Source organism: Moschus berezovskii, chromosome 6 (assembly GCF_049115385.1).
Source record: "Moschus berezovskii isolate FMDL1 chromosome 6, NW_MosBer_1.0, whole genome shotgun sequence".
Lineage (NCBI taxonomy): Eukaryota > Metazoa > Chordata > Mammalia > Artiodactyla > Moschidae > Moschus > Moschus berezovskii.
The window spans coordinates 30,410,643-30,424,556 of record NC_142465.1 but is presented as its reverse complement, the minus strand read 5'-3'; the positions used below and the strand labels follow the sequence as shown (position 1 = coordinate 30,424,556).

Below are 13,914 nucleotides of genomic sequence, written 5' to 3'. Positions count from 1 at the left end.
AAAGACAAAATACCAGCAAAAGAATTAAATTTTGTGGGGAAAGAAAGAGTAGAAACACAAAAGAAAGAAGAACTTCCCAACAAAGTGGATTATTGAGATGACTGAAAGAAACTGTGGTGTGTGCTTTGGCAGCATATATACTAAAATCAGAATAAGGGGATTTCCTGGTGGTCCAGTGGTTAAGACTCTGTGCTTCTGCAGCGGGGGGCAGGGGTTCAGTCCCTGGTTGGGGAGCTAAAAGCCTGCATGCCCAACAGCGCAGCAATAAATAAATACATAAATATTTAAAATTAAAAATAAAAGAAATTGGAATAATACCGGAGAAGATTAGCATGGCTCCTGTGCAAGAATGACATGCACATTCATAAAAAAAATTGTGTAGTTCCTTTTATCTGAGAAACTAGAAGAATTAGGTCAATTACCAACTGTCTGCATGGTTTTGGAGGTGATGAAACAGATGTGGAGACCTCCAAAGTTCTGAAGGCCTCAGACTCAGTGGTTTCAGAACAGGAATTAGCCGGAGGAAGCCAGAGGGACTTGAACTCATTTTTCATATCTCTCTTACCATGGCTGCATGCCTTTCTGGTTTCTCAAAAAAATTTTTTTGTTTTTGCTTTTCTAATTCAGAGATAGAAAACCTTGAGGAAAATGAAGATGAAGTTTATTCAACAAGATGTGAACATGGAATTTTGTGATCAATTCTGATATGATTTTCATATCTAGATGATTAATCAAGGTGAATTTTCATATAGACTTTGGGTAAAGTCTTTATTCCTAATTTGTGGATTATTCACTGGGTGGGTTTTTGCAGACTCCATACTTGCACTGCCTTGGGTTTGGCAGAAACACTGTCTCAGGAAGAACATCAGGGGGACTTCCCTGGTGGCCCAGTGATTGAGAGTCAGCCTTGCAGTGCTGGGAACATGGGTTTGATAATCCCTGGTCAGGTTACTAGGGCTTCCCTGGTGGCTCAGCTGGTAAATAATCTGCCTGGAATGCAGGAGACCTGGGTTCGATCCCTGGGTTGGGAAGATCCCCTGGAGAAGGGAACGGCTACCCACTCCAGTATTCTGGCCAGGAGAATTCTGGGGTCACAAAGAGTCGGACATGACTGAGAAACTTTCAGGGGAACTAATATCTCATGTACTGCGGAGGAATTAGGCCCCACAACTGGAGAGTCCATGCACTGCAACGAAGATTCCCGCATGCCGCAACTAAGACCCAAGGCAGCCAAATAAATAAATGAATTTTAAAGAAAAAGTAAGACCATGAAGGGTAGACAAAGATGGTATGTTTGCAAGTGTGTGTGTGTGAGCAGCTTTGTCTAGGTAAAGTAATATGCACGTATTTCACTCACTTCTTTTTGGTAACGCTAATTACATTTTGAGCTTATATATTTATTTGGGAGTCTGTTTAATAGTGGCCTCTACCACTAGATAGCAAGCTTCATGCAAGACTTATATTTATTTCATGCACAATTTCACACTCAACATTTATCATAGGACTGAGCACCTAGTAGCCAGTCAACAAATGAAAGAATTCTGTGTGCCTCTGCTCTTATCTACTGGTTTGGATAATGAGAAGTGCCTTTCCAGGCGCTGGGAGGAATCTGTACTATGGCAAGTGGAGGAATCAGAGATGAGCCACAGACTGAGATCAGATCTCTCCAGATGAGGCTGGCAGCCCGAGGGCAGATCCCTTGTTGACATCCTCTGCTCATCACTGGCTGCATCTTGTGCTAATACCTAGGGCACAGGCCAGGGAGTGATCCAGGGCTGGGGATGGGAGGTGGTGAGTCCTGGCTATCAGAATAGACATCTTATTCCAGCTGCAATTGTTCCAGATGTGGCAGGGTTCCCAGCCCACTGACCCGCTGGGCACTGGGGGTGGGGGTGGGGGTTGGTGGCATGAGTCAGAGAGGAATGTCAGGCTGGTTGTTTGGGAGTTTCGCTCTGTGAGGAGAAGCCAGTTCCCCATGCCTGTCAGTTCTCTAATGGCATCCCCAGGGCAGAGCCTAGAAACAACCAGTTGAAGAAGACAGACTGAGCAGCCACACTGTTCTGAATCCCCCAGGATGTTGTCAGGAGAAGAATTTAAATGGATATTAATGGGCAGAGGACAATCCATGGACCATCAAAGTACCATCGAGTGTTTCAATGGAAAGGATGTTTCAGAGCTCATCTTATCCATACTTCTGCCTTCATCCCAGATAAATAAAAATCTCTTTTTCTCTTAAAGATTTTTTTGGCCTATACCAGGGCAGTGGGAGCTTGTTGTAAATTCTCCCAGGTCCCATTTCCTCATCGCCCTGCTGGGACTGAGTGACTGCACCAGACAGGTCTTCACATCTGCTCCTTACTTCTTACATGGCATGCAGCGGTGGGCCATGGCTGCAGGTGTGGAGAGGCCCTGGTTCTTGGGTCTTACTGGAGAGGGGACCTATGAATCTTGTAAATGTGATGACATCGGCAATGACAGACTCTTCAGCCGCCTGCTAGTCTGTAATTGAAGCCAGGAATTCAGCACACGCTCTGACACACCCAGCCTTCACGGCGGGTTCCCAGAAGCGGGTTCCTGCACAGCCACCAGGCTGGGAGGACCCTCACTGAACCAACACTCCCTGACAAGCTCCAGGGCCTCAGAGTTGCCTCCTAAATCCCCAAACCAAGCGATAATCTTATCCCTCTTTCTGTTTCCATTCCCAGTGGTGCCTAAATTGTTCTTGCAAGTTATTCCCAGTGGTTAAATCCCCAGTAAATGAGATTCAATCTCCATAATAGCATCAAGGGGATGTTCTTTCACTTTGATTAGCAGAAAATTTTTTTGTTATAATCAGAGCCTAAAATTGATCAAGCCAGAAAGCATCTACACTGCTTTGAAGCCCCAGGCAAATAGGTTGGGGATTTTTCCTGCTGTTCTCCACCTCTCTCCATAATGAGATGCTTTGTTTCAGTGAATGAATCGGCCTTGATCCAGACTTTCAGACTCTATGACAGGACATTTCAACCCTCCCTCTGCCTGTAGGCAGGACTGAATTTAACTCATCCCAGACTGAAGGCTGTCTCTTCTAGACCTTGTTTCAAGATTTCCTCAATTTTCAGCATCTTCTGGTTGAACGTGCACAGCTCTTTGCCTTTGCTGTCTAATTTCAATTTCCTTTGGCAATTCTAACCCATTACTTGTCACTGTGAAAAGGGAGATCCAGGGATTTCCCTGGCAGTCCAGTGGTTAGGAGCTGGCATTTCCACTGCTGGGGGCCTGGGTTCCATTCCTGGTTGGGAAATTAAGATCCCATAAGATCGCCTGGCGTACCCTGTCCACCCCGCCCCCCCCAAAAAAAGAGATTTAGGTTTCTCTTAGAACTCTCCAGCCAAAAGTTCTCAATTCTTTTATAAAACTTCTCAAATGTTAGTTTAGTTTCATGTCTGTCTTCCTTGTACCAGAAGAGGAAGCAGAAAGTTATTTGAATTTTGCCTCGTTACCTGAGCACTGCTGACCTGAGCTAGTGGTCCATATTTTTGTCAATTTGTTATTGTGCCCCACCCTCAATATATCTTATTCTTTCTTTGGACTGAGGCCTCAAATTGAGTTTTCTCTGTCTGGGATGCCTTTCTGTCTCTCATCATTCCTGACTTGCTGTTTCTTTCAGGCCCTGTTCCATTTTCTCTCTCTCCCTGTCAATTGCCTTTCAGAAGACTCTTGAGAGTCCCTTGGACTGCAAGGAGATCCAACCAGTCCATTCTAAAGGAGATCAATCCTGGGTGTTCATTGGAAGGACTGATGCTAAAGCTGAAACTGCAATACTTTGGCCACCTCATGCGACGAGTTGACTCACTGGAAAAGAGTCTGATGCTGGGAGGGATTGGGGGTAGGAGGAGACGGGGATGACAGAGAATGAGATGGCTGGATGGCATCACTGACTTGATGGACATGAGTTTGAGTGAACTCCGTGAGCTGGTGATGGACAGGGAGGCCTGGCGTGCTGTGGTTCATGGGGTCGCAAAGAGTCGGACACGACTGAGCGACTGAACTGAACTGAAGTGCATTTGTGTTCCCAGTCCTTCTGATTCCCTCTCTCAGCAACGTGAAGAACTTCATTCCGCTGGCCTCAAGATCTGCGCTCACTTCATTGGCTTTAATACGAAGTCCAGATGAAAAAAGTCCTGAGGAGCAGACAGGGGACCAGTAGCAGAGGATTATAGGGGTGTAGAAAAGCACAGAAGTCAAGAACCCCAGGGTTCTAGTGTGGGTCTGTAACTCTGGGCAACTCAACTTCTCTGGCTTTTCAGTTAATTGTTTGGACAGGGAAGTGTTGCATTAGGTTATCTCTGAGAGCGCTTTAAACTTGAAATTTTATGAATTTGTGTTTTCCTTTCCTTCTTGGTCTCCTCCAAAATTATTGACAGAACTCTACAAGCAGGGAAATCAGAGAATAAAAAAAATAAATTCAAAGACATGATTGGAACTCACAGAGGAAGAACCATATGAAGACCAAGGAGAAGATGGCCACCTACAAGCCAAGGACAGAGGCCTCAGAAGAAGTTAAGTCTGCCAACACCTTGATCTTGGACTTGTAGCCTCCAGAACTGAGTTTCTAGTTTAGCACACACACAAAAAAAAGGAGCAAGAGAGATACCTAACTAGTAGGGGTTTGAAAAAGCCATTTTAGTGTGTACATAGTGCTGATGGTAATGATTGGGAATTTGTCGCAAGGACCAGGGAGGGCAATCTTGTAATATTACAGAAATACCTGTGATACGTTTTAAAGGGTAGGGAAGTGGCTATGGCCTAAACCTTACATCCTTTGTACAGTGACCCTGTATCCTGGAAATATGCTTATTCTACCTCAGGAAGATGGGCCCACCTTCACTAGAGTCACTAAAAACGACTACATGTAGTTCTTACCCATTTCTTTCTTAGAAACCCCCAAGTCCAATGTGAGTAAATAAAGAAGACTAGTTCTTATCTGGAGCTAAAAAAAAAATCTTCATTTTTTAAATGGAACTCAAATTTCTTCTATGTTATATTGGCTGTTATGTTTCATAACAATCCCTGTAAAATAAAAGGGCACAAAACCCAGTCATTTATAAGGCTATGTGGCTGTGTGTGTGTGTAATTCACGTGATTACTACTGTTGACCAGAAGAGACCTAGAAAATGTCACATGACCATGTCACTTACCTTAAGCAGAGACAGACGGACATTAGTTTAAATAACTGGACCATGTAGATATTTTTAAAGGGGATCCCTGAAGAGCTAAAGGAGTTGGGAGGGAGATGGATATTCATGAAATACATACTCTATGCTGGATATTATTAAAGACTCTTTATATACCATTTTGGCCTAAATATAAGGTGAAATTGTATCTTCCCAAAATAAGTTCCCAGAAAAGAAGTTGGTTTATATATGAATCCTCATAAAATAAAGTCTCATATTGTAGAATATGTTTTTAATTACTTGAATTTGAAAAATTAGGTTCTTTTTTTAGGAAGACATATCAGCCAGAAAAAACAACAAACAACCCCTCCCCGCCAAATAAAAACAGAATCAATGCTACTTTGAATTGCTTATAGAGACTATTTGATGGAATCTGTTAAAACAGACAAAACAAAACAAAACCACTTCAGTTTCTGGAAACATTCCAGGCTAGGTTATTTGAATCAACTTTCCTGCTGAAAACAACTAAAAATGCTAGATGAAATATTTAAAACATCTTAAAAGCATCAAAAAGCTGACAAGATAGTAAGGAAATATCAGGCCAAATTTAATGAAAGGTGAAAATTCAAAGTGGTAAGTGGAATAAAGAGGCAAGTTTCGACCAGAAGGTATTTGCTGATTAAGGCAAACTCAACTCTGGTCTCAGAAGTTAAAACTCAGGATTGGCTAACGCGGGGAGTCTGATAGGAAACCTTTCCTGTAACATACTGAAGAATCAAAGGGCTACATCCTAGGGTAAGGGTGAAACAGAAGTAAACCTAATTTTTCTTCTACATCCTGAAGGACTGCAAGAAAGTGTCCCTGGTGCTGAACACAGCAGGGGGGGGAATTCTGAGCTAGTCGGATTTGTAGCCAAATTTACATTACCTAGGTAATCAAAGAAAACCTCAAACCTTGAATTTTAGAATAATCTCAAACAAGTATTTCCCTAGGCATCTGGCAAAGGTAAAACGCAAATCCTCCCTCGGTGACAACACTTTAATCCTAACCTTCAAAAATGCCCACAAGTTACTCTTCAAAGGCAATGAATAAGCAAGAACACAGGGAGGGAAGGCACCATGAAAGAGAATCATCAACAACGACAGACAACAGAAAGAGATTCATGACAACTGCAGACGCTGACAAGTTAGAAAATAGTTACAGGGAAAATATGAAAAGTGACCTAGTGGATTTGGAACAGAATTAAGTACAGTAAGTACCCTACATACAAATGAGTTTTGTTCTGAGAGTGCATTCGAAAGTCCAATTTGTTCATAAGTCCAACAAAGTTAGCCTAGGTATCCAACTAACACAATTGGCTATATAGTACTGTGCATAATAGGTTTATAATACTTTTCACACAAATAAAACATAAGAAACAAACACACAAAATAAATAAAACATCTTATTTATTTTTATTTTTGGTTGCACTGGGTCTTCATTGCTCCACACAGGCTTTCTCTAGTCGCTGCAAGTGGAGCCTATTCTTCATTGCAGTGCACAGGCTTTTCACTGCAGTAACTTTTCTTGTTGTGAAGCGCAGGCTCTGGATGCAATGGCTTCAGTAGTCATGGCGTGTGAGCTCCATAGCTGTGGCTCATGGGTTTAGTTGCCCTGTGGTGTGTGGAATCTTCCTGGACTAGAGATCGAACTTGTGTCCCCTGCATTGGCAGGCGGATTCTTACCCACTGTACCACCAGGGAAGTCCTAAAGAAAACATTTGTAATCTTACAGTACAGTACCTTGTAAAGTACTGTTGTTGTCGTTCAGTCACTCAGTTGTGTCTGACTCTTTGCGGCCCCATGGACTGCAGCACGCCAAGCTTCCCTGTCCATCACCATCTCCCAGAGCTTGCTCAAACTCATGTCCATTGAGTCGGTGATGCCATCCAACCATCTCATCCTCTGTCGTCCCTTTCTCCTGTCTTCAGTCTTTCCCAGCATCAGGGTTTTTCTAATGAGTCAGTTCTTCACATCAGGTGGCCAAAGTATTGGAGCTTCAGCTTCAGCATCAGTCCTTCCAATGAATATTCAGAATTAATTTCCTTTAGGATTGACTGGTTTGATCTTCTTGCAGTCCAAGGGACTCTCAAGAGTCTTCTCCAACACCACAGTTCAAAAGCATCAATCTTCAGTTCTCAGTCTTCTTTATGATCCAACTCTCACTTCCATACATGACTACTGGAAAAACCATAGCTTTGACTAGACGGACCTTTGTGGGCAAAGTAACGTCTCTGCTTTTTAACATGCTATCTAAGTTTGTCACAACTTTTCTTCCAAGGAGCAAGCGTCTTTTAATTTCATGGCTGCAGTCACCATCTGCAGTGATTTTGGAGCCCCAAAATATAGTCTGGCACTGTTGCCATTGTTTTCTCATCTATTTGCCATGAAGTGATTGGACTGGATGCCATGATCATAGTTTCTTGAATGTTGAGTTTTAAGCCAACTTTTTCACTCTCTTCTTTCACCTTCATCAAGAGGCTCTTTAGTTCCTCTTTGATTTCTGCCATAAAGGTCGTGTTATCTGCATATCTGAGGTTATTGATATTTCTCCCAGCAATCTGGATTCCAGCTTGTGCTTCTTCCAGCCCAGCGTTCCTCATGATGTACTCTGCATATAAGTTAAATAAGCAAGGTGACAGTATATAGCCTTGACGTACCCCTTTCCCAATTTGGAACCAGTCTGTTGTTCTATGTCCAGTTCTAACTGTTGCTTCTTGATCTGCATACAGATTTCTCAGGAGGTAGGTAAGGTGATCTGGTATTCCCATCTCTTAAGAATTTTCCACAGTTTGTTGTGATCCACACAGTCAAAGGCTTTCTGTAGTCAATGAAGCAGAAGTAGATGCTTTTCTGGAATTCTTTTGCTTTTCCTATGATCCAACAAATATTGGCAATTTTATCTCTGGTTCCTCTGCCTTTTCTAAATCCAGCTTGTACATCTGGAAGTTCTCGGTTCATGTACTGTTGAAGCCTGGCATGGAGAATTTTGAGCAGTACTTTGCTAGCGTGTGAAATGAGTGCAATTGTGTGGTAGTTTGAACATTCTTTGGCATTGCCCTTCTTTGGGATTGGAATCCCAAATTTTTCCAGTCCTGTGGCCACTGCTGAGTTTTCCAAATTTGCTGACATATTGAGTGCAGCACTTTCACAGCATCATCTTTTAGGATTTGAAATAGCTCAGCTGGAATTCCATCACCTCCACTAGTTTTGTTCATAGTGATGCTTCCTAGGGCCCACTTGACTTTACACTCCAAGATGTCTGGCTCTAGGTGAGTGATCACACCATCATGGTTATTTGGGTCACGAAGATCTTTTTTATATAGTCCTTCTGTGTATTCTTGCCATCTCTTCTTAATACCTTTTGCTTCTGTTAGGTCCATATCATTTCTGTCCTTTATTGTACCCATCTTAGCATGAAATGTTCCTGTGGTATCTCTAATTTTCTTGAAGAGATCTCTAGTCTTTCCTATTCAATTGTTTTTCTTTATTTCTTTGCACTGATCACTGAGGAAGGCTTTCTTATATCTCCTTGCTATTTTTTGGAACTCTGCATTCAGATGGGTATATCTTTCCTTTTCCCCCTTGCCTTTCACTTTTCTTCTTTTCTGAGCTATTTGTAAGGCCTCCTCAGACAACCATTTTGCCTTTTTGCATTTCTTTTTCTTGGGGATGGTTTTGATCACTGCCCCCTGTACAATGTCTCGAACCTCCATCCATAGTTCTTCAGGGACTCTATCAGATCAGCTAGCATTGAATGAACAGAAAAGAAGAGTTACTGACTTGAGGAGGGAGAGGAAGTGGGAGACGGTTGAACTGAAGGATCATCAGCAATAGGAGACAGAGGGCAAGCTGCAATTTTACTCACATCTGACGCTGATGAAACACATGTTCTCATCTTTGAAAGTTCGCAATTGAAGGTTCATATGTAGAGGACTTACTGTAGAATGAATCTAACAGCAGATTGGATCATCCAATTGAAGAGAAAACTGGCAAACTGAGAGATAAGTCAGAAAAAATCCAGAATGCAGGACAGAGAGACAGAGACAAAAATATGAAAATATGGAAGAAAATCGAGTGATATGGAAGATACAGTGAGAAGATCTACCATATATTAGTTAAAGTCCCGAAACAAAATGAGAGAAACAATAGAGCAGAGGCAATATTTGAAGAGTTAACTACCCTACAGAATTTTCTAAAACTGCTTAGTCGCCAAGAAGCCCAATGAGTTTCAAGCAAGTTAATTAAAGAAATTCCATACTTAACTAGTGTCAGTGAAACTGCAGAATATGAAAAATGAAGAGTAAAAGAAAATAAGAAGCCAGGTAAGAGGACTGCTTACAAGGAAAGAGCTGATTTGGAACATATTTTCCCATTGTAAACACCTAGAAAATACACATGAAAAGATATTCTCAAATATTGAGCCCAGAAGTGATGCAGGACTGTGATCCCTGAGAGAGGGAAACAAAGGTAAACCCTGTCATCACCCTGGATTCCAGCCTGGAGGCAATTTGGAAACAGTAGCAGCAGAGACAGTGGGCACCAAGCAGAGAATGAGGTCACGCCAAGTTGAGGTAGAAACTGGAGTTCAGGGAAGCTGAGACAGCTAGAACTGGTGGGTAAGAAGACTTTAGAGGAGGAGTTATGCAGAGAAAGCACTCCAGAAGTCTGTCTTCAACCTCCTGGAATTTTTTGGATGAATACTAATCTGTGCCTGGGTAGGGTAAAACTCCATGATGCTGAGCAAAGAACAACAGCAGATAAGTGTAACTTGGACAGTTCTTAGAATTTACACAGGACTGGGAAATAGTCAGATTTTATTCACTTAGACATCATGAACGAACACCTGGAGCAATCAGTGGAAATTCCAGAAGGATGATGCCTTAGTTCCAAGGCTAAACTAACCCAGATTTATCCCTAACAGTCCATGTATGCTCCACAAGGACTTGAACACCAAATGTTCACAGCAGCCTTATTCGTAATAGAGCTAAAACTGTAACCAACTCAAAAGTCCATCATCTAGTAAATGGATCACAATTTGTGGGATACACACAATGAGATACTTCTCAGCAACAAGAAGGAATAAACTATCAACACATGCAACTTCAGAATACTGGGAAGTGTATATTCATATCTGAGTTTCCTTACATTATTCAACTAGAGTTGTTACATTTTCTTTATTTATTTTCAGGAGTCTCTTGCAAAGCCTAGATATATGCTACCCAGAGTGTGGCTCATGACCACAGTATTGGCATTACCCGGACCTTGGAAGAAATGCAGAGTGTCAGCCCTGCGTTGGACCTACTGAATCAAGACCCACATTTTAACAAGATCCCCAGGTGTTCTTTTATGTATCAAAATGTGCCCCCTTGACATATTACTTCATGATTTAGTAAAGATTATATTCACCTTTAATCATATCCTTCTTGACTTAAAATTTTTCATTGTATCCTTACCCAGCCAAATTTTATCTTTGTAAATAAAGATCACTATTGTCATAAGTCAGTCCCGCATCTCTTCCCTGGGCCATCCTTGACTTCATTTTGTCTTAGGGAGGAGAATCTAGGAGTGGGTTCTTATCCTGTGTGTGGCCATACCATTGTTTTATACAAAATCACATCTGAATGCTGTTCTGTAAGCATTCTAGTATTCTTGTGCTTCTAGTGAGGAAGACCAGAGTTCTGCTCTCTGTACAAAAGCACATACACACCTACTGATACAATGTATAAAATAGTGGCTCAGCAGTAAAGAATCTGCTTGCAATGCAGGAGACGCAGATCAGGAAGATCCCCTGGAGGAGGAAATGGCAACCCACTCCAGTATTCTTGCCTGGAGAATCCCATGGGTAGAGGAGCCTGGCAGGCTATAGTCCATAGCATTGCAAAGAGTCAGATACGACTGAGAACAAAAGCCCAAAATGAGAATGTGTATACAACACAGGGAACTCTACTTAATGCACTGTGGTGACCTGAATGAAAAGGAAACCCAAAAGGGAGGGGACACTTGGATGTGTATGGTTGATCCATTTTCCTGTACAGTAGAAAGTAATACAACATTATAAAGCAACTACATCTAAATAAAAATTAATTTTAAAAAGTATAAACTTACTTATCTACAAAACAGAAGTAGAGTTACAGATGCACAAAAGATACTAAGAGGTGAGGGGAAGAGATGAATTGAGAGATTGGGATTGATACACACACACTACTAAATAGAGAGCAGATAACTGATAGGGATCCACCATATAGCGCAGGGAACTAACTCAATACTCTGTAATGGCCTAAATGGGAAAGGAATCTTAAAAAGAGTGGACATATGTACATGTGTAACTGATTCACTTTGTTGCACACCTGAAACTAACACAACACCGTAAATCAACATGTACACACTGCTATATTCACAATGGATACTCAACAAGGACCTGTTGCATAGCACATGGACCTCTACTCAGTGTTATGTGCCAGCCTGGATGGGAGGGGGTTTGGGGGCAGAATGGATACATGTATATGTATGGCTGAGTCCCTTCGTTGTTCACCTGAAAATATCGCAGATTCTTAAGGCTATACCCCCATACAAAATAAACAGTTTAAAATTTTAAAAAACTATACTCCAATAAAAATTATTTTAAAAAAGAATAAACCAAATGATTAACAAAAAAATCATGAAAGTCAGTCTCTGACTTTTGGGGTTTCCCAGTCTAAGGTCTAGTTTGGGAAAGTGCTCTCTCTCTCACACACATACACACACAGAGCAATAAAAGACTTAAGAACACTTAATAAGGTAATGTTTCAAAAGAGGCAAAGCAGCATAATGAAACTCTATTTGCAACTGCTGAGCAGTCACAGAGCAATAGAGTTGTCACTACTGGGCTGAGTTAACAAGGGAAGTCTTCCTGCAAATAGGAAGTTTTATGTGGAGTTTAGGCAAACTAGAGTTTAAGTCATTACAGTGCAGTTTATTAGCCATATAATCTTGGGCAAAATGCCTAATCATTCCAAGTACCAGTTAACTCTTTTGTAAAATGTGGATAATCATACTACCTGCCTTAAAGGTTTTTTTTTAAATGTTAACTGAAGATGATATATGCAAAATCTTTAGCACAATGCCTGGTACATAGTAAGCATTTAAGAAATCTTAGCAATCATTATTTTTATAAGGAGAGAAATTTACATTGCTGGAAAGGAGCATTTTTGACATGAAGTCCTAAGGTTTTGCATGACTGTGTCAGAGACGAAAGAGAGGAGGCAGGGGACTTGAACCAGAGAAGAGATTCCATTTAGAAAGCCATTAGACAGAGGGAAAGGGCTGAAGCAGTACAAGGGGTGAATTAAGCCCAAATTGAGGAGATTTGATTTGATATGATGAACAACAGTAGCTACTGCATAACAAGGGGACCCTATTAAAACAACTTTTATGGATTTTTTATTTCATACCAGTAACTGGTTAATTGAAAGAAGGGATACACAATGGAATATTACTCAGCCATAAAAAAAGAGTGAAATAATGCCATTTGCAACAATATGGATGGACCTGAAGATAATCAACTAAGTGAAGTAAGTCAGAGAAAAACAGATATCATATGATATTGCTTATATGTGGAATACAAAAAAAATGATACAGATGAACAGAGATAGACTCGCAGACATAGAAGACAAACTTATATTACCAAAGAGGATAGAGGGAGAAGGGATAAATCAGGAGCTTGGGATTAAAATATATACACTACTGTATGTAAAGCAGATAATCAACAAGGGCCCACTGTATAGCACAGGGTTCAGTATCTTGTAATAACCTATAATGGAGAAGGGTCTGGAAAAGAGATATATATGTACAGCTGAATCACTTTGCTGTATACCTGAAACTAACACAACATTGTAATTCAACTATGTTTCAATACAAATTTAAAAAATAAAGAAGGGAAAAATTAGACACAAGAAAACATGAAAGATGGCTAGGAGTCTGTTGAGATAGTCCAGACAACCAATTTGGGTCTAGACCAGGTTTAGGACTATAAAAATGATAAAGGAGTGTGCCAGATTCAGCCTCTGGCAGGGGTGTCTTTTGTTGCTAGGAGTTCAGGGAGCTCAGCCCCAGTGAACAAGGTCCCTCATATAACGTGCAGACATGCACAGGCTGGCCCACCTTACACCTGTGCTCCATGTCTTTTGTCCCCCACCCTGGGACTTCCATGCTGCTACTGATGTTTAAGAGGCTTGTGCACAGCACACGCACACACACACACACACACACACATAAGATAGTTAACACCACAAGGGACAAAAATTTAATAATGTGAGCTAGCAGTTAAATGTTTTCCTTCTTTCCCCTGGATAGACTGGGGATACAGTTGCTTCACATGGCTCATTTGAAGACAACTTCCCATGTGAAGCAACAACTTTTCAAGAAGCCATGGTAAGCTATGTAATGCAATCCCTTTATTTAATATTTACTTTTTTAATGTATTAATTGGCTGTATCAGGCCTCAGCTGTGGCATGTAGGATCTTTAGTTGCAGCATGTAGGATCTAGTTCCCTGACCAGAGATTGAACCTGGGCCCTCTGCATTGGGAACACAGAGTCCCAAGCCACTGGACCACCCAGGAAGTCCCAACACAATCCTTTTGATTTGGTCTGCTTTGCTTTCCCCAGCCTTCACTCTTGCTTTCCTGGAATTGTACTCCTCAATAAAATGTTATCACAGAAACTTCTACTTCAGGTTCT

General features: G+C 41.3%; 1 pseudogene; it reads left to right on the top strand.

Moving 5' to 3' along the window:
- The first annotated feature begins 283 nt into the window (after window positions 1-283).
- On the top strand, window positions 284-384 carry LOC129537301 (U6 spliceosomal RNA; annotated as a pseudogene).
- The last annotated feature ends 13,530 nt before the right edge of the window (window positions 385-13,914 follow it).